The sequence below is a fragment of the Tyto alba genome, unplaced genomic scaffold (assembly GCF_018691265.1).
Source record: "Tyto alba isolate M040663 unplaced genomic scaffold, T.alba_DEE_v4.0 Super-Scaffold_1000006, whole genome shotgun sequence".
NCBI lineage: Eukaryota > Metazoa > Chordata > Aves > Strigiformes > Tytonidae > Tyto > Tyto alba.
The window spans coordinates 2,369,807-2,391,887 of NW_024881272.1; the positions used below are offsets into that span (position 1 = coordinate 2,369,807).

At 43.0% G+C, this 22,081-nt stretch overlaps 1 protein-coding gene across 1 annotated transcript in view; it reads right to left on the reverse strand.

Annotated features, from left to right (window-relative positions):
• Nucleotides 1-10,648, reverse strand: part of PLA2G4A (phospholipase A2 group IVA) — an 83,468-nt gene extending 72,820 nt beyond the window's left edge. The window contains exon 1 of the mRNA XM_042785841.1: nucleotides 10,530-10,648. The gene's annotated coding sequence lies outside the window, so the exon portion shown is untranslated. The remainder of the gene's footprint in view (nucleotides 1-10,529) is intronic.
• Between the last annotated feature and the right edge of the window lie 11,433 nt (nucleotides 10,649-22,081).

Below are 22,081 nucleotides of genomic sequence, written 5' to 3' on the forward strand. Positions count from 1 at the left end.
TACTCATTTAAGGGTATTCTTACTTTCAAAAGCCCAACTTAAGGCAGCAGAGAACAAAACCTCACACTTCAAGAAAAAGGGTGTCCCAAGTACCTACTGTATTTGAGGTGTCAAGCCAGGCTGTCCGAAATGGAAAAACTCAATACCAGTGGCAGCTTTAAAAGTGTTGCCAAAAATGCAAACACTTAAATAGTAACTTTCAAAATTAAATTATACACATCTCCAATGCCACACCTGACTGGACGGAGTTGTTCGCTGGATATATTCCTTTAAAACTTAGGTGAAAGGAAGAAAAGAAAAAAATTCCCCTGAATTTCATTCTTGCCTGGATCTTTGACAAAACTTTCCCTTTTCTCTCTTGTGCTGCAGTGTGCTGTCGAGAGCTGTTGCCTGCCAAAACCTCCCGGAATCCCCTTTAAGAAGCCTCATAGGTACTGGGGAAGGAACGGTTGCTGAATGTTTTAGGGCACTAGATTTAGACTCCTGAGATCTCAATCCAAATCCCTTACTCTCCTTTGGTGACAACAGGGATGTTATCCAATTTCTAAGTATTTTGGGGCCAGTGCCTTTTAAAGATTTTATTAAAATAATGAGAGTTTAGTTCTTACATATATTTAACTTACCTACGCCTTCATTCCATCTTTTGCTTTCCTGCTGCAAAATAGGGATGGTTAAAAAAAAAAAAAAAAAAAAAAAAAAAAAAAACCTCTAGGGAAAATATTGAAATTAGTTTTAATTTAGGTATTTATTTTTTGACTTTTTGGGGAAGAGACAAGCATGCAAAGCTGCCTGATGCTCTCGAGCCTCAACTGCAGATGACAATCCTCCTGCATTACAGTAATGCAGTGGTTACACACAAAAGAACAACCACAATAACAGCTAAAAATGCAAGGAGCTGGTGAAATTAACAGCTGGCTTCTGTTCAGGTAACACATGTCAACAATAAAACAAATTTAGCTGAAAGTTAGGCAAGTATTTCCTTTAAATATATTTTTTAATTCTTCTTCAATTAAATTAGCAGCCAAAGCAAGTTATCCAAACTGCTCTTTTTTTCTGAATTTCCTGGCATTTCAGTGCAAACGCCAGTCACAGCACACGCAGGCTACCGTCATGCTGGCACTGCAGGGATGGAGAAAGGACTACACACAAAAGGTGTGTTTTGTCATCTTACACTCATAGTGTCTGTACAACGTGACTCAACATTACAACTTCATGTTCTGGTTTTGGACTATTTACTCAAAATATGAGCTCTGGTCACTGTCTGCAATAAAAGGGACAATTGTGCTGCACTTCCTTTGGTCTATACGGTCATAACATTAAAAGAATGACAAAGTGGAGTGACTCAAGGAAATTTGTCAGGACTTTCTAGTAAAAGTAGTCATGAACAAACTTCTGAGGCTGACAATTTTCAGCCTCTTTTAAATGATGTAAGTAAAATTTATATGGAAATATTTTATGGCTATTGCCAAGCTGGAGTTTGAGTAAGTAATATATGTTTTACACATAAACACACAGTCACAAGGGCAGATTTAGACATCCCTACTGCATATATTTATATTCCTGAGGGGAGAGACCAAGTGGTAAACGTATAATATGAAGGATTTCTTTGCATATTTCATATATAAATCATTTTATAATCAACTGATTTAATAAATAAATACGAGACCTAGCAGGACAGCCCAACTGCCCTACCCATTTTCTTGAGAAGTCTGCGGTTGGACACTTTTGCCACAGAAAGTGCACCAATACCAGTGGTCTTCCCCTCTTATCCCACAGCTGGCTGCCACACACAGCCGAGCAGCCCGAGGCAAAGCCCCCCTGACCCCACACAGCCAGGCCTCCAGCCTAAGAGACCTTCACTCCAGGATCTGAGCAGCTGCAAAAAAGTTTCCGACTTACCAGCCTGTGCTTGAAGCCAAACTCACATCAGCAAAGCGTTTACTCAGGGGGTTTGATTTTCTCTACAAATTTGAGTACGACCTTGTGGCGGCTCCTCCACAGCCCTCCTCTCCCGGCTGGAGAGGGCAAGCAGCAGGCTATCCTCCTGCCCGGAGCCTGCACAAGGCAGTGGCATGTTATTCTGCCGCCTCTTGAGCTTCCTCTTCCTGTAACCATGCCTCTCACAACTTCCCTGGAGCTCTCTCCACTCCTCGGTCACCTCAGGCACTTGTCGGCCAGAGCACGGATGGCAGAGCTCGCTGTTTTCCCGGGGCTACCGTGGCAGCATCAAAAGGGCTTCAATTTTCCGCTCCACCATTTTGGCTGAGTTCTGAGTAACAACAGCAAAAACGCCAGGCTGCTGCAGGAGCTCTAGTGCAATCTCTCTGCTGATTTCTGCAGAAAGCTTTGAATAACGTGACGTTTGCTTAATTTTTGAACGACTATCCCAAGTGCTACTGTTATCAACACAGTTAAGGCCGGAGAGGCTGAGGGGAAGGATCCAAGCCACTGCTAGCAAATGCACAACATTACCCACTAAGGCTTTGGAGATGGGTTAAAAGTGAAAATAACATTTTGATTTCATATAATTATCATCATGGGATATGATATATCCCACATAATTATCTTAAGCAACAAGGTATGTCAAACCTCACTGCAATCTGATTTCTACAAGTACTAAGAAGAGGTTAGCTACACCAATGGTTACATAAAGCAAACAAAAAGCACAAAACTAACAAAAAAGCAGTAACTGCTAGCTACCCGGACCTTAAACGTGGCCTTCAAGAATGCAATACAAGCAATTTAATTCAGTAAGGAGCCACAACGATGAAGTAAATGGACAGCAAAGTCAGGAAGAAACCCCAAATTTACACATATTCCCTTGTTGAAACAGCTTTGCAAAGTTTGGGACACAAGGGGGACTTTCATGCTCTTCTCTGAGGCACAGAGGATTGGTCAGCCAGAAAAAGTTCAGCAAAAAGAAAAACTTAGATGAACTATGACTACTCTCTTACCAAACTGCCTAAGCTTTTAATTTAACTATTTCTTAAGACCCCGAGGGCTTACTACCACCCTTGCCAACTCAAACTCCCTTTCAGCTTATTAAAACACCAGCTGATGTGGCTGCTCAGTGCTGGAAGGGAAATGACTGACACATATTACAGGACAGAGGCATACACAGTGGAGATGTTCAGGCACTCTTCAACGAGACTTTTTGTTCAGAAAATGTCAATTTGTCAAAGTAAAAAGTTGCCATTAGACAACTACATCAGTTTTATTAAAACTTTTTGGGAGAGTTCAATCACATTTATATCCAAAACTGAAGTTAATTCAGAACAGCCAGTCTGTATGTGGCCAGGTCACGCTCGGCTGTGGCTGGGGGAGACCAGTGTTCACCTTCTCACACTTAATTTCAGAGCAGGCACATGAATTTTGGTCTCCCTCATCCCTGACGTTTGCTCTTTCTCTGGCCCTTCATTTATGAATAGCCAGTGATACCACGAAGCAGGACTGCCCCATAACCAACCCTATATTCTGCTCTAGCATGCAAAAAATTCAGGGTCAAATTCTTCATATGAAATATGTGGAAAACAGGTTGGACACAACTCTCCTCCCGCACACACTGTCCTGCTCTGCTCTACTTAGCACCATCACTTTTGCTGAGCTTCTTTCAGAAACTTTTATACAGCATTATCGTGGCTCACAGACAGACCTATGTAAAGCAGTAATTTTGAAGAGAAGAAAGAATCCAAGGGAGAAGCCAGGCTCAGTTCATGTGATCCTCCTTACTTTGCATTCACTGGTGAAAAAGTTTTACGAGCAACAAGACCTGTTTTCATTCCATTTCAGCCATACCAAACATCTGTTTCATGCTTGCATTATTTCAGTTCCTAAATTACAAGATAATCCTTGGTAGCACATAAAAGATAAGCAAAAAAAAAGAAAGAAAACCCACACCAAAACCCACGCCTTATTTCTTTTCAGTTAACAAAATGTAGTAAAATTCACCGTAAACATAGTGGCCATCTTTTCGCAGCACTGTGGATTTGGGAGGGGAGAATGTCTAAGGTGAGACTACAAGATGTGGTTTCAGGTTTTTATACATAATTTCAATTCAGACTTGACTTAATGACTAGGGAGAAGCTATTTAATTTCTCTATATCAAAAACACCCTTATAAAAATTAAACCTATATTCACTAGGCCACAAGATAGTTGAAGAGCTCATTAAATTAATAAATTTGGGATTCTCGGAAAAAGGAATTTAAATATAAAATGCAAAATAATACTTGGAAGTATGTCATAGTTACATGTAATCAGTCTGTTACCAGGAAGGTCTGTGTGAATATGTGCTACTCAAACTGGAAAATGCCAGAGAAATGCAAGATGTTGGTAGATTTTGCAATTAGTAAACAACTGGTTTTCATTACTGTCAGCACAGGCAACACACCAACTTCCTGCAGGAACCTTAAACTGCCTGGGAAAAAAAAAATGAGTCTGCAAGTGTCATCACAGAACACACACAAACCCATAAAATAAACTGGATATAAGAAAAGCTAGGACTTGCTTCCTGTCGTCTTCCTCTTAGATGTTGTACAAGCTACTATTCTCATCTGTCTTAACGTTTTTCACTAGCACCATCCTTGATTCATGATTGCAGGGTTTTTGTTAAGTGAAGAAAAAGTATCTTTCCACATAAAACAACAGTCCAAAACCACCATGGTTGTGAAAACTTAGCAGATTAATGACTTTATCACAAGATAAAGGGGTGTTACACTTAGTGCTTCAGTTAGAAACTCATTATCAATTCTCTTTGGATTAGGAGGAAAAAGGATTCAAACAAAACAGCAGCATAAGAATGGTTAGCTTCATATTTTATAGAAGTTGCCTAGGTCAAGATAAGATTATTATTGCAGATGTTCATTTAAGCAGGCATCTGTATTTATGAAACTTTAAAGAATAGAAGTGCCTCAAAACCACATTATATTTTACAATTCTCCACTAACAGTTATTTTTAAAAGATGGTACACAGGAGTAACAAACAGAATATTTCTCATTAGTTACATGCCACAACTCTACACAGCCACCTTCCGCCCAATATGATTTGCAGTTCTGCAGGTTTGTTTTTTTTTTAACAGGACTGCAACATTAGGCAGCAGCTGCTGATTTTGCATAGAGTTACACTTTTGCATGTTGAGTACAAAGGCACAATTTTTCTGACAGAGCATGCAAAGTGATGGTTCAGGCCACAGAGGGAGCTTCTCCATGTTTGGTATGAAAACAGCCCACGAGTGTTGTCTGTTTTCCCACTGACATGAATGAGGTTTGGAACAGGCCAAAATGAATCTTCTACTTGGGGGCATTTATTTTTAGCATCTAACTGACAATGCAGTAAATTAAATGCATGAATACACAGTTCTAGTAGTTAAACCCCATTCACAGTCCATATCCTTGAGACACAGATGTGGTAACAGGGAAAAAAAAAAAAAATTAAAATCCCCACACTCAACCTACAAGGCTTTCCAAAAGCCAGATCTTTCTATTTAATAGTCTGTCAAATGCAATGGACCAGCCCATACACATGCATTCACTGCGCTCCTTACTCCATCGTCCCCATCTACCCCAACATCCCACTTAACAGTCTTGTTCATCATGGATGTGTTCTGAAATGCAATCCCTTGGGGGCCGTGACTGCTGCTTATTACAAGAAATACACATTTGTACTGACCTTATTATAATCTGTGTGTGTATGTGCATATAAATATATAACTTTATAATCACTGCAAAGATAAAAGGATAATTTATTATAAAAGTGCACATCTCTACAGATCCTGCCTAAGAATGTAAGCACAGTTTTAACTGACTAAAATACTATCAGACAAAAAAAAAGTTTTACTGATTTACGATGAGATCATTTTAAGGAAAATATCAGATAAATATCAAAGATGAGTCAGTTCAATGGCTTTACTATCAGATAACCACAAAAACACAAATGTGACCGAGTCAAATCGTGTATAGTTCTGAACTTGTGTATGTGGAAGCTTTTGACCCTGTATTTTCTGTCTCCTTCCTAAATCTTCATATTTAGGGATGGAAGCTGGAACAACGGAGAGACAATGACTCTTGTTTGCAAACAGCCTACTTTATATCTCTAAAAATATGCTTCCAGCATCTTAAGGTGGTGAAAATAAACAGTGAGCAACATTTAAATTAGTAATTAAGCTTATAAACGTCTGCCAAAGTAATTTTGTTATCAACAGACAAAAAGAAGTACTGTATTCTTTGCTATAAGCTCTAGGATGCATCATTACCACTGCTACCACTTATCTGATAGGAAATTGCATCTCAAAACTTAAAAAAAAAAGAGTACTTGCAAACAAAGCTGTGCAGCCTGCACAGGAGACTGCTGTGCTCAGAGACACAGACACCAGAAGTAGGATTCACCTCACGTAACTTTAAACACCTACCACACAGAAGTCTCCAGCTGTGCTTAGCTAGCAGAGAGAAAGAGGCACTCCTAGCACATAATTTCTGTGGCCTGTTGGATATCTGCTTTAGGATCACAGTAATTTATCCTGGAAGTGCCTGGTTTTCCTCCAGGGATTACTTGAAGAGTCTGGGCAACTCACACATCGGCTTCCACAGTGTCTGTATTCATCAGTCCAGAGCCCCAAAGCTTCCATCACGACACATCCTGACAGTCTTGGAAACCTCAGCATGCAGCAGAAGCATGAGCTGAGATGGAAAGTGTCATCTCATCAACCATCTTTCTGGGAAGGGAAAACGTACTGGGAGAAAAAACAGCAGTCGCTGTAGAGCTAGCACTGGTGACAGCCCGGGGATTTCATTATGAACATTACAGAAAATTAATAAAACCTCTACAGTGATGGCCCCATTGTCTGTCAATATATGTGTGCTATTTTTCCCCTCGCCAACACTGAGGTCTTATTTTTTATAGCAACCATCTCATTCTATATAATACTTTCACATTGAAGAACTGATATTTCTAAGGAAAGTCCACCAATTCTCACTTGCAGTATTGCCAAAATATTTTCCATTTTAAAAAGTTAGGCTAAAGTTTAAATGTTCATTAGTTACTTTTACTTTCCTCACAATCTGTTTAAAATAAAATAAAAAAATAAATATTTATTTGGAGCTTCTTGGTGCCTTGTTTGCTCCTGCTTTGTGGACCACTTGCACACATCCTAGAGACCACCTCCCGTCCCTGCACCATGGGCTGAGTAACGCTGCTCCAGACGTTGACACACAGGCTACTGGAAATTGGTACAGTCAGGAAATTCGTATCATTTCTCTAAGGTAAACAGTAAATGAAAGCCCTCAGGAAAGTCTGAATACCAGGGCAGTTGGGGTTTGGGTTTTTTTTTTTTTTTAAGAAAAAAAAAAGAATTCTTTTGAAAGTATTCTGTTATTACATCACATTATTATAACCTAGGGCAGTGATGAGATCATTTCCATTACTAAGACAGGTTCTGGGATTTGTTTTTCAGGCTAGTGAGAAAGATGCAGTTATATCACTGAGGCATGGCAAACACACCAGAGAGAGGTCATCACCTCTCAGGAGGATGATAGCAAACTCTGCTGCCACTGCCCATGAAATCAAAGAGAAACCCTTCCACGGATTACACGGACCTTCTGTTTAGAAAGAGGCAAAGGAAACAAAACCAGACCAGTTGTAAACTCATTTTAAAAACATGTTTTGTGACTGGATCCCTAGGCTCTAGCTGGGAGCTGAAACACCAGTTGAACCAGAGCTCTGGCAAAGTACTTGATTTTATTGCTTAAATCATCTCTGGACTGTAAATCATGGATATTTTTGACATGTACTTGTCTTCAGAGCAATCACTGAAACGTGGGCTTCCGCATCAATGTCCAGTAAAGAATTAGTCAAGAATTCAGTTTGGCTCCCTCAAGGTCACTCCCCTTCTTCGGATACTGTCCTGAAGGATAAGGAGACTGATCCACATCAGTACTTTGTATCAGTAAAGAATAAATTTTAACTTTATCTCCCATCTCTCAACTCTGTGCACTAACCATGGGCCATACTATACTCTGAGCTTCTACCTGTTGTGCTAGAAAGTTTCCACAGGAAACTAAGTATTTTCCTGTATTTTGTAGTCAGTTTTCATACGCTTGAACCTCTGGGTCCAAGCACAAGACAGCTCCTTCTCCGACTGCTATGCAAGTCTATCCCTGATATTTTCCAGCCCAAGACATTCAATTAACTCAATTTGAATTCTCAGTTCCCGAATCTGTAGAACAGCTTCGGTTCTACTGCCAATGCTATCATCTTCCAACCTATATGGAAGTCATCAAAGTTACCACACACCTGAATATTTCATGTCAATTAAAACAGACTCAAACAGAGACATTTCCTGTTACTCCTGAAGCGATGTGCACCTGGAATGTCATTGCTACACTGCACTGGATTCAGTCCCTTGGTATTGCCAGGAATAAATTCCAAGGAAGAGAGTAGAGGTTACCCAAAATGTCCGCGAAGCCTACTCAATGGCTCTGCAGGAATACCTCTGAGGAAAACCGTCAGGGCTCACTCTATACTTGTTTTTCACCTGTGCGTGACTAAAAGCCATGAACTTAAGTATATCAAGGCAAAAACAGATTGGCTGAAACATTTCCTATTCTGGCCATTTTAGGCCAGCTGACAAAAGTAATCTGTTCAAAGTATCATGAAAATTCAAGAAAGGTACCTTATAATAACTATGTTCAATAAAACACATTCAAGTTAGGATGAAATCAAGTATGCAACCTTAGTGAAGCAGCAGCAGGGGATTTTTTTTTGCCTTTTTTTTTTTTATTATCGTCTAATTTGTCGAAGAAAAACAAGTCATAAGCAGCACTTGGTGCCAAGAATCAAACTGGTATTTTTCCAGTGCAGATTAACTGGCCATGCAAGAAGAGATTAAATTATGTGATTCAAGCATAAATGTTTCCATTTCTCTTTTTTTATGCACCCCTGCCACAGCTGAACAAGAGAGTGAAGAAAGGTGGTCATAAAGGGGCAACATGGAGATTTTGGGAGACAACAATGGCAGAGGAGCACTTAACGCTACACTGTGTATTTAAGACCTTCTCTGTAACAGAAGGACAATAAGCACATCAGTTTTAGGTTCATGTTTACTCTCTGAAATTCTAAGCAGGCTGAACAACTCTTGGTAACCACAAAGAAGCTGATCCTATGGATCAGCTCTGAGCCTGCTGAGGTGCAGAAGACCATCCTCCCGCCAGGAACATCCCCTGCAGTTAGAAGTGCTACCCACACCATTGCTCCTCACTTGGGATGAGGTCTTTATCTAGTTCCAGAGTCTGCATGCCTTCACCGGCAAGAAGCCTCCAAATTGGAAGTTTCACACTCCACAGTTCAGGCGGCCAAAGGGATTTTCCCCAAAGCTATGACAGAAGGTGCTGACAGACACGCTCTGCGCAGCTCTTGCAGGGGTCGCACTCAGCCGTCAGGCACTGGGAGCCACAGCAGCCCGGTTCCCAGCCCAGCCCAGCCGTTCAACCCCAGGGTCAGCGCCTGCTCAAGGGAAGGCGACAGACTTTGCACCAGCGCAAACCACGGAGCTACTGGGAGGGGAAGCCCAACACTGTCACTGGCACTGAGGCAGCAGCTTCTCCAAATGATGCAGCAGGACTGACCAGAGGTCAACCAGGATGACAAATTAACCGCTAGCAGCAAGTGTGCAAGCTTGGTCCCAAGGAGGAACATGTCACCCCGTGAAAACCAGGGATTATGGTCTGTGATCGCACTTCTGATATATGTTAACAGACGCCTGCTGTAAGTTACAAACAGGAACTCTTACACACGTATTTTTCATATCAGACCCAAACAAAAGCTGCTGTTGCAGACATTTTGTGAAATTTTTCCTTAACAGATGTATTGTTTTACTTCCCTATAAATTTCAAGAGGATTGCTTCATCGCGCGTACTGCGCGGGGATGTCACCGAGATGGCCGAATCCGCAGTGACCGTTGCCAGAATCAGTTCCAGCGACACTGGTCAGCGGCAAGCACGGCCCCACCGCCCCGGCAGCGAGGGACCGATAATGAGTAACGCAGTTTATGCAACTTTCGCCGTCCCTCCTCCTCCCCGCTGCCGGCCGATCGCCGCGGGCATGCCCTCGCCCCTCTCGCTGCACGCCTTGCGCGGCTCTGGCACACGCGGCGAGCGCCGCAGGTGCTTTTTTACCTCTCGCTACTTTTATTTTACCTCAGGAAAAGCGGGCTTTAGGCGCCTGTGTGCTCGGGGGGGGGGGGGGGGGGGGGGGGGGAGCGGGGAGGCACGCCGCGAAGGAGGGCGGCGGGCGGGCAGCGCGCCTTCCCCGCCAGCCGCGGGCCGGGCGGGCGGCAGGTGCCTGAGGCGGCGCCGGCGGGCAGACGCCGCTCCGCGCCGCTCCGCGCCCCCCCCCCCCCCCCCCCCCCTCACAGAACGCGGCTCGGCCAGCCGCCCGCCCCGCCGCGCCTCAGCCCGGGCTCTCCGCGCCCTTCCCCCTCCCCTCCCGCCCCGCGGAGCGGCCGCCGTCGAGCGCGTAAGGAGGAGGCACCGCGCTTACGGTCGCCGGACGTCCCGCGGGCTCGGCCGTCCCTCTGGGCTGGGGCAGGGTCCCGGTCCCCATAGCGGGCACTCGGCGCTTTTCACCCCCGCGGCGGGGGAGGCGCCGGCCGCCAGCTGAACGCCGCCTCTTAAGGAGGCGAGAGGCGGCGGCCGCCGGCCGGGGCGGCCGCGGGGGGGAAGGCGGCGGGGAGGCGGGCGGGAGGGAGCGGAGCGCGGGTGGCTCCGTCCTCCCCTCCGGCCGCTCAGGGGGCGCGCAGGGCGGCGGGCGGGCGGGCAGGCTCCGCGCAGGGGCAGGGCAGCCTTAAGGGCGAGCTGCCAGCCCCAGGCGCGCTGCCGTGCGGGGAGGGGCGGGCTGGCCCTCCGCGGGAGGCTGCCGGGGATCCCACGGGCGGCTGAGGGCAAGCTTGAGTGAAAATAATGTAAAAAATAATGCACGCCTTCCGTTGCTGCAGGGGCAATCTGTGGATGTTCATGTGTGAATAAACGCGTGCCGGCCGGCACGGCGCTCGCCCGCTCCCCGGCCGCGCTGCCTGGGCGCTGTGGGAGCGGGGGGAGAAGCGGCTTCCCCTCCCTTCCAGGGGCCTGAACTAAGATTGTTAGAAAATAGGTATTTGTGGAATAGAATTATGAAAGTCAACTTCGGCTGTTTTAACCATTTAGTCATTGTGCTGCAGAACAAATACTGATCTTTTCAGGAATAGTTGGAATAACTGTAGGATGAGGAACTCATAAATAATCTTACTTGAGACGGTTCGGCCTTGTAGTAGCAGGTGCAAAGAAACATAAAGATAAGGAAGCTGCAAATTAGCAACAAAACCAGAGCAGGCCAGCCTGGAAGGACAAGATCTACGTGACCACAGGACTGAGTTGGCGCAGAAGTAAAGGTCAACTGGTGAACACAGTGAAGAATACTATGAGCCTTCATCTAAAGACCTCCGACAACCACCTGGAGACTCCAACAGACATGCGCAAGAGACATTAACGTAGGCTAATGAGTTCCCAGAAAAGTTATGAGTATGATAATGATAAAAATGCAATGAATATGTATGATTAAGGTAGTCTAAATGCTTGTTGATTCTGTTTTCACACACACACATTAGGAGGAGCTCTCCCCTGTGTGTCCTACGCTGTAATAAAGAATGCCTGCTTTCTAAAGCTCCACAGGCATGCTGGCTGCCCGTAAGGTCCCTGTGCCTCGGTCCACACAGAAATCCTTCAGCTCACTGAGAAAAAAAGTCTCTGCGGTGCAGGATCTGACTGTCAAGTCACTATCTGACCACCCTAAGGCGTACAAATGCAAAGCAGCTCACCTCGTGCACACAGGGAAGTCATTCCTTGTCACTCTAAGTCTTTTCACAGTCAGGGTACTGCTTCCTCTCATGCCACCATTATTAAATGTTTTAGTCTGAACCACCCCCCCCATCACACCTTATTCAAATTATGCCACGGGCTTCTCATCTGGCACATAGGAAGTTAAAAGCGGTACATTCTGGCTGTGTGCAATGGTCCTTCGTGGAGGAAGGGGAAGTGGGAAGGAGGGGATTAACGGAAGCAGCTGTCTGGTTTTGGTTGGTTTTAATGGCAACACATCCATTTTTATTAATTCTATCACTTTTGCCCTTTGTGAAGATTTAAGATGACTTTAACGTTCCCTTCTACATTTTTGGGCTTGCTTTAAAGGCTGTGAAATTGAAGCATTTTGAAATATACTGGAGTATGTTTGTAAATTGAAGTACTGTATTATTAGCTGCATCATTAACACCCAAAGAAGTATTTCCCACCTGGGTTTATGGACTTCACAGTGAGTCAGTGGGAGAACCTGACAGGCTTGACCTTCGGCCACTGTTCACTCATGACTAGCACCCTGCACCCTGAACGTAACAGACCTCAAAGAAGCCTGTTCGTCTCTAGACACACCAAAAGATGAGACTGAGTTTCACTTTGATGCTGAAGTCAAGCTCTTTCCAAATACCCGGTTTTATGTTGGAATTTTCTGGGTCTTTGCACACACTTAGCATTTAAGGAGGAACACACTTTTTGGAAAAACATGGCCATAAAAAGAGGCAAAGTTAAAAGAAAAAAAATGGCTCCAATGACTCAACTAGGACCTCCTCAAAGCACAGAAAACCAAAGGGCACACTTCCACAAGTGAGAGGCAAATAAGTGGCGTTCACATTCTGCTAACAAGGTTCCTTAATGTGTAGTAAACTGGTAGCCACAATTAGAGGACAGCAAGCCACTCCTCAGTGCAAAGCGATGCAAGCCAGAAACCTCATTTTCTCCATTGTCTTACTGGTCTCCTGCTGTGATGCACTGCGAGAGCTGAGCAACTCTGGCCATTACTTTTAACCTAGTTTTCTTTCTCATCTTGTAAGGGGAAAAGGCACGGTAAGAAAGTGATGTCCTGTAAGTGCTGTCACAAAGAAGGGCAAGTTTATGTTTGGAAAGCAAACCTAGGACTGCCAGCTCAGAAAGCACTTATTTGATGTGGACAACCTCTTCACCCGGTTCCTCATCATGCCTATTTGAGGGAACATTAACCAGAAAAATGCAGCAAAACCATGATGGGGTCATTTTTCAGGTCCTTTTGACTTCCATGTCAACTCCTGTCTGAAGATCATCATCAGCTCGTCTTTTGGTAGGAAAGGAGTCTTTACAATGTGTCAGAAGAGCTCAGTAATGGTCTTGAGACATGTAGAAATGACAGAAGACATGAATAAGATTACTCTTAGCAAGTTGGTTACTTTCTTCCCTTTGGTGATTGGTTGTCAAGGCTGAGGGTATGACCACCTTTCCTGTGCTCTAAATCCCCCAAATTTTCTCTTGTGAGGTGCCCAAGATATGTACTACCTACTGCTGAGTGCTGGAGAGGCAGAGTGTCCAGAAGCTGCGTATGTCTCAGAGGTGACCGTAAGCACCCACCACTGCAGCGCAGGTATGAGCTGTGTCCCCGGGGGTCTTGTTGCTCGACTTTCTCCCCGGCATCTCCACCCTGGCACAGGCCTGCTCCAGCCACATACAATCTTCTGTGGGGCCACACGTTGCTCCCAGGCTTGATTAGCTGTCCCTGAACTGTGCCAAGGAACAGTTATCTGCCAGCCGAGGCTTAATCTCCAACTCTCTTTCTGGGTATTTTAAATTTATGCAAAACACAATTCCCAGGGTATGGCTCTGGTTCTATTTTTGTGGTTTTACAGATAGGAAATGCAAGAATAAACACAGAACCCAACAAGTAGGGGAACTCCAGTATTTCCATCAAAACTCCCTGACTTAGTTCTGAGTAGGAAAATTCTCATTTCTCCCCGTCCGAGGAAACAGCACAGACTCTTGATAAGGAGCTGACTAACCAGCAAGCAAAAATTCCTCTTCCTTTCTTGTGATGCAAGAAGAAATGAAAAGCTTGCTTTTATATTATGACTGTTCCTGTTATTTCATATAATATTATGAAAGTTATTTTTGGTCTTAATCCTATTTCTTCAAGAAAATTACAGGTAGGGTTTCATGACATTTTTTTTTTTTCCTGTGACAAAACAAGTTTAGCAGATGCCTTCCCCCCATCTCTCATTCTTACACACACACCGCGTGTCCTTACCTCACTGTGCCTGCCTAAGATTTTGTGGGGTGCTTCATCAACTAACCTCCGAATGATACGGGTTTAGAAACCTCCTTCCATTCTCTTTTGTGTGATTTTTCTTTTTTTATTTCAGACGACTGCAGCCCGTTAACCACTGCCTGCGGCTGCCGTTCATCCTGCAGTACCCCACAGTGTGAGATGTCACTTCTGCCCTCCACTGATTAACACGGGCTGGATAGATGTTTCGATCTGCCAGAGCCCCCAGACCACGAAATGCCTCCTTAGCTTTTCTCCCTGACTGTGGCTGGTCCGCCGTGGAAACAAGCCATGAACTGCGGTGAGACAATTAAAGGGTGTGGGAAACAGCACTGTGAAGTATGAGGCAGACAAAGGTCTTTTCTGAAGCAGACTTGTAAGGGAAGCTATGACAAATTACAGGGGCCGCTTTAGTGTGCCGCTCGAGAGCGTCAAAGCTCAGACACAACTTTAGGTAAACCATGGAAAAGTGAGACTGGGCATATCAGGACAAACAGGCAACTAAGTAAACAAAAAGGGATATTTTGTCAGATACTTAACACAAACCCAGTATTTTCTTCCAGTCATTTTTAGGCACAGACACTTCACAATGTATCAGGAAAAAAACACTCTTTGATCAGGCTTACAAACCCCAGCTATTCCACAGAGTACTACCTCCTGCTCACAGGGGGCCTCCATGAGGCCTGAGACATTTGCTCTTGTCAAGATAAAATATTTCTCTTTCTGTGGTGAAAATAATTTCATTCATTCTATATAACACCACAGGGGGAGGGGGGGAAATTGTAAATCTCGCTATTAAGAGTGCTTCTAGTGAAAAATAGCCATTTGCTTATCAATTGTATAACCTGATATGGAGTAGCTGGGTCCCTGCCTAAAGCTGGATTTTCAGCTAGCAGCCGCTACCCAATGCCTCCTGTCACTGACGTGCCAGAATAAATGCACTCTTAATATCTAGTTTGCTCCTCTAAGGCAATTTATCACATGTATAAGTACAGCAGAAAAATGAAATTTCCTCTAAGCCGGTTTGCCTCTGCACTTACTCCCCCACATCCACATGCAAACATTTCCCCTATCACTTAAAAAATAACTAATCATTCTAGAGGACTTTCCACTGTGAACGAGGAGAATTTGCACTGGAAAGGAATTCTGCTTAGGTGTCTTATTCCTTGGCAGACCCCTTCTTTCTGTCCCTCCTTCCACCTACATGGTGGTTTTCTGGGGTTGTGGCCAAGTCACCAGTGGCAGTTATGGAAACAAACATGAAGGGCTAAAATAACAGCAGGTTTCAGACACAATCCTGCAATCCTTAAATATCTTCTGAGAGCCTGAAGTACAGCACATCGGGTGAAACCTTCATATTAAGGAAGAAGTTAGTCTCTGTAATTGTCTGCTATTGTATCTATAATGTCTGACCTCATAAAATGATAGGATCATAGGATAACTCTGGCTGGAAGGGACCTCGGGAGGTTTCTGGTCCAACCTCCTGCTCAAAGCAGAGGCAGCTCTGGGGTCAGACCGGGTTGCCCAGGGTTTGATCCAGTGGAAACTTGAAAACCTCTGAGGATAGAGATGGCACAGCCTCGCTGGGCAAACTGTGCCACGGCTGGACTGCCGCTGTGGAGAAAAAGTTTCTCTTTAGATCCATTCTGCACCCCTCTTGTTTCAACTCCCACCTATAGTCTAAGGCCTCCCCATCGTGGCCCACCGTGAAGGACCTGGCTCCCTCGTCTTGCTCCCCTCCCCGGGGGCAGAGCTGTTCTACTTCACACTGGACCCTGAGCTGGTGACCAGCCGTGTCTACCACAAAGTGACACATCACTCGGAGTCCCCCCGAATCAACGCAACCCGAAGGGCCAGCTCAACGCTCTGCATAGCCCGTTTGTGAGCTACCAGGGCAGCTTAAGTACTCTCACAGCACTTGATGTTTTAAAGACATTTTAGATTATTTAAAACTCATACATGGTATTACCAGCTTTCCTTGCCACATGCTTGACAGGAAAATCATGTGACTTTTCAACAAATCAGAATAATTGTACACTAAGGGGGATCTTACTTATACTGGGACCACTTAAAAGCATTCATTTCAAAGGAGATGAGTACAGAACCAAATATTTTATTAAGCTGTAACCTGGAGTACCATTTATATTATAGAAGTAAACAAAGGTGCCTCAGTCCAAACAAAATTCAGTCACAAAAAGAAGGAATAGACATAAAAAAAAAAAAAAAAAAAATTAACAGCATGAGTGGTATGGAGTTCATTATTCTGAAGATCTGCTGTCCTCCCTGTAATTTCCCACCTTCCTTCTTGGCCCATTCTTGTCTTCAGCTGTGACCAGTAACGAGACTTAAGGAAAACACATAGGAACCAGAAAGGGTGTAATGTGCTCCTTTCCCTGACAGCAGTGTGCAGACTAGGGACTTCCTCCCCTTGGGGTTGCACCAGGACCATGATTTTTAAATAGCTACCTGTGGACATAACTCTTACATGTATCTGTTTCATCTTTTTGATGGAATACCTTCAGCCTCTGTACCTTCCCATGTCTAGAAATTCCACAATTCAAGTCAATAAAAAGCTTGCTTTCTTCTGTTTGTCTACAGGTTGGTCATTTATTGGCTGAAGCTGAGTTTTCGTGCTGTATATAACAGCAAGATCCAAATCACCGATCACTTACAGCCTTTTGTCTGTCACCTCTTTTCCAAGCTGAAGAATCCATGTTTGTTCAGGTTTTTTCCCGAGGTGCGTAAGTCACTGGTCTTTCATTTACATTTTCTGTCTTTTATATTCTTTGTAAGATGGCCAAGTAGAATGACATGCGTCATTCAAAACATGGGCTAACTGTGAGTTCATACAGTAACAATGGTTTTGCTTGTTTTCTGTTTTCTTCCTATTTTTAACTTCCTGCTTGCCTTTTGCTGGCTGCTGAGCTACCCACAGTGATGACCAGCTCTCCTTCCTAAACAGTAATACTGAATTGGGATCTACATCTGTGTATACAAACTGCAGTTCTAGCTACACACAATAATTCTGTTAGCTGCAAAGCCAGGTCCTTCACTATTAAAACATTATTTTTCCTGAATGAATATATGCAATTGCACAGGCACCAGCATTCCACTGGTTATTGCTCTCAGTTACAAAAAATGAACACTCCTTTCTATCCTTTTTCCCTTCTTTTAACAAGTTATTAATCCACAAAAGGACTGAGGATATTTTACCTTCTTTCTCTAAACCCCCAGTTTATCAAATTGGATCACCTAAAGGGTGGGTGACATCTTCAAAGTGGATTTGCGAGGCGTGATTTTCCCTTGAAAAAATTATGTTGTTATCACATCTTTATAGATATAATTTAATATTGCCTGGAAAGAAGTAAGGACTCACTGGTCTAGAAGTCTCAGCTCTGCCCTACAACCATCGTTAAAGACTTCACTAGTCCATCAGCTACTGGCCTTGCAGTGAAACTGAATCAAGTGACAGACTGCACACATCAAAATTAGCAGTTTAAAACTGCTACATGAGCCACACTTACATTTCTGTTATCAATGTGTCCCAAAATTCTTTTACTAAGACTTTCCCTTTAATCCCATCCCGTGAAGAATGGCTCCACTGTGGGAATCTCATTGACTTCTGCTGTATGGAGGATGGATGCATTAAATTTATTTAGATTTCCTACAATTTGCTATCATCCTTGAGTGCTCCTGTTACACGTTGCACACACCTAAAGGAATAGAAAAGGACAGTGTAAACAGAAAACTCTGAAAGGCATTTGCCTGAAATTCAAACTAAGAACCAGTAACTAATGAAGACTTCGTGATCTGAAAAAACTGCATCAACACAGAAATCAAAAGAAGGTAAGCTGACCTCGGTACTAAGCAGCAGAGTGGTTCAAAACATTCCAAGCAAAATATTCAGGAGTGTGGAAGGCCACATCAGTGAAAAGCAGAGAAGTACACGCTAGGACTGTACTCTGTTCATCACAGCAATAACTATGAATATAGGGAATTCAGGGACTTCATGCCCCATCCTTTACAGTCACATCCCTTCTGACAAATCTTTATTTATGGAAGTTGTTCAAATAAAGAAAATGCTGCTACTCTTGGGAATAAGTATTTACAGGACTCACTTCTTATTCTATTTTTGGAAGTGTTTCATGTGCTAAGAGACTTATGGAAGAACTGCATGATTCAAAAAAAATACGGAATTTTTACAAGTAGGTCTCTGCCATTGACAGTATGGAGCAGCTTGAACACCTGCTGTGCTTGAGTGCATCGTCCTGGAAAGGGTAAGGCTTCAATCGAGCAAATGATGCCTTCTGCAAAGAACTCACACAAGTTTGAACTGAAAGGAACCCACAGCTTATATTTGAGAGACACTTTTCAGGAGATAAAATATTTCTGTTAAAAAGCTGAAGGTAGTGTTTGGACAACCTTGTCTGCCCTTTTGAGAATTACTGCATAATAAACATTCTCTTGACACACTATTAATAACATCATGGGTCACTGGTTTTCTGCAAACTTCATTCAGGTTCTTCAAAAGCAACACTCCAGTTAAAGGGTAACTTGCACATTTCCTCTTCTACTAAATGAGTGCATTTCTGTTCTAATGTCCTTTTTCCCTTTTTTTTTTTTTTTTTTTCTTTTTTTTTTTTTTTTTTTTGTGATGGCAAAGATTCTAATTGTATTATTTACAACAAAACTTCCACTACGGTAACATACAACTGTAAGCAGATCTCCAGTGTCTCATTTTGGCATTATTTTTTCTTCTGAAGTACTTTTTTTAAGTGTTTCTTCTTTTGCAGTAGTCTGTTTCAATTAAACATTTAAAATACTCCAGAAATGTTTCTTATTCAGATTAATACAATTCTGTTTGTAGTGGAACTATTTGCTCAGGCAGTTAAGAAAGTGAAAATGCGTGACAATAAGAAGGTTAAGCATTTTTTCAGTTGCATCCCCTTCAAAGAAGATTTCAACTCCGGTCTTCTCTGCTGTCTTTGTTACTTAAGCCCAGATTTCCAATTTATCCTGTATGCTAAAGGGATGATTTTGTTTGGGTTTTTTTCTTGTTTGTTTTTTACAATGCCCGTTGCTCTTCTGCTTCTCCTTTGGCTAAAACCAGTCTGATCTTTGCTGTGACCACAAGAAGAGACTCAACACCCGTAGCAGAAATTAAAATGGAGTAGTGAAAATCTCAGGTGCTATTTCCAAAGAGTGCTGCCTGCTGCTAAAGAGCAGATAATTTGCTGTGGAATGCTCACTGCCCAGGAATCCAGATGAGACAGACTGACGTGAAGAAGCTCTTGAGAAATGTGTTTGCCGAGTATTGCATCTTCTGCGGATAAATTCTGCTTTAATCTCTTCCAGTTATTTTGTCTTCATTCTCCTGAATGTTGCTTCGTTTCTCTCATGTCCATAAGCTAAGTTAGACAAAAAACCCAGATCAAAGAGCAATATTAGAAACTACACTAGGCAGATAGGTGGCTTTATGTTTTAATATGTTCTAATATTCAGTAAGGCTCCTAGATACCATTAGAGAGTCTTCAACTACCAGGAAACCTTATTCCCTAATGCCCTAAATCTACTGTATTGTTATGACAAAAGCAAAGCACATAAAAATATTCTCTAACCACAAAGAAACACTCCGTAAAACAAGCTAAACTCAAATAGGAAATTGTTCTACCAGTAAGAGTTATGGGCCTGCAGTCCTCTTCTGTTACAGGGAAACTAAGACATTTTGGTGTATTGAGGCTGAATTTGAATTTTCAAAATAATTCTGGAACAGCTGAACCTCAGTGTGCAAATGCTATCTGGTACCAAGCATCTAATAATCAAAAATAAGTCTTGTATGGAACAATCAACCTGCAGTTTTTAAAGCTGGGGAAGAGTTGAGTCCAAATTTGCAGAACACACACACAGAAGTGAACAATTTTTACATGTGCAGAATGAGAAAATGTTATATTTTTCCGGCTTTTTGTTTTGCACTATAAGGAATAGAAATTAAACATGTCTCAAATGTTTGCCTTAATATACAAATAAAAACAAGAAAATCGGGAGCCTGCTGTTCTCAGAGATTATACAGACTTGCACATCCCTCACTGAGAAACTATAAAATCCTTTCTTTCTCTTTTAAATGGCCAAAGGCACTCCAGAATAAGAGTAAACCTGAAGACTTCTCACTATCTGAACGCTGAATTTTTTAGTTGCTGTTACTTATCAAATTGATCCTGGCAGTTAATTTTATGTACTGTTACGAATATTTCCGTTATTTATTTCTGAAGTATTTTAACGATCGAAGACATCTGCTCCCAGAAATGGCTGGAACACATTAAGACCAAACAAACATCACTGACATCACCCCACCCTGCAGCAATCTGTCACTCCCCTCAAAATAACAAAACTGACAGTCAACTTTGCAAGTAGAAGTTAAGAAATGGAAGTAAAACCTGGAAATATCCAAAGCAATCAACACAGACATCAACATGGCAGAGCTGACAAACACGTGATGCACGCAGAAATATCTTCTCACAGTTCTACAGACAAACCTGGGCAGCCCAGTATAGCAAGAAAAAAAATCTGCGTTTCATGTCTTAGAACCTGGGGCTTGGGAATATCACGATTTGCCTTTTTGCACAGTTTTGAGTTACAAATATACTCTAGGTAATTCTCCTATACCTTCCCTCATTCTCTTAAGCTTTCAGTTATTTTTTCTTTTAATTCTAGATGTAATCTCTGAAGCAGGAACCTACACAGCAGAGGCTGTTTCAACCTGCAGGCAGACTGATACACAATGTGCTTTGTTCCATCGAATCAATACCAGAGCAGACTGAAAGTTTCTGGGGTCAGATTTTTTTTTTTTTTTTTTTTTTTTTTTTTTTTTGCCTCCAAAGAGCTGTCATTCCTGTTATTAGTTATCTTCTCGTTATTTGAGTTGGTAGGCTTCCACCAAGCCTAAGGCCTCAATGTGCCTGACCTCCAAAAGCACAGCTAGCTGATGCGTTTCCCCAGATAATTTAGTCTAAACAGGCGAGAAGCAAGAGGAGTGCTGAGCAGTGTGGAGTGCCAAACCAACTAGTCTAAGGTAACAGCAAGTCTGTGCAAGGCAAGGAAAGGCTGTCAGCTCTATGAACCCTGTCCTGCGGCTCTAAAGACACGCGCTCTGCACTGGGACACGGTGATCTGGGGAGACGTGTTGTAGCTAAATCGATAAAGAATTAAAATCTCTGCGATGGATGATTTCAAAATAAGCAGTGGTGGTGCCTTAGGCTTTTCACTCATTACATCTCACAGTAATGAACTGTACCCTCCTACAATCAGGTGGTTTTTATCACATAAGAAAATTGTGGAGAACCCTAACAGAAGATACCGTAAAGGTCCAGACACTGAGTGAACTCAGAGATCAGAGAAATCCATGAAGTACATGTCCATGTGCGGCCGCTTCACGCGATGTTACAGACATTACCTCAGCCTCCGTAAGTTCTTAAACCATCGCTTGCTGAATGTTGAACAGGATTTTTGACCTTTTCTTGTTTTCTTTTCTCCGGCGTACACTACCGACCGAGGCCGGTGAGGCAGCAGTGAACGAAGGCATGATCATCTCATCAAATACAGCGGCTTTCTCCCCACCAGGCAGCGTCCCTCGCTCCTCTGGGAGAACCTCCCTCCATAATCCTTCCTTTAAACTGCAAGTCTCACTTACCACTGCCTCGGGGGAGAACCAAAAATCAGATCGCAGAAGACCAGAAAAACAGCTTTCTTGCCTGGAAAAGAACAGGCTGCAAACCCCCCATTTCAGTAAATACAGCCCAAATATATCAGAGGACAGTGTTGCAATTTTTGAAACACCCTTCAGCTTCATGCTTTATCTACTTGCCCAGTACAATTATCACTATCTACAGGAAAAGAATATACAGTAATTTGCCAAATAAAACAAAACTTATACACGAATTAGT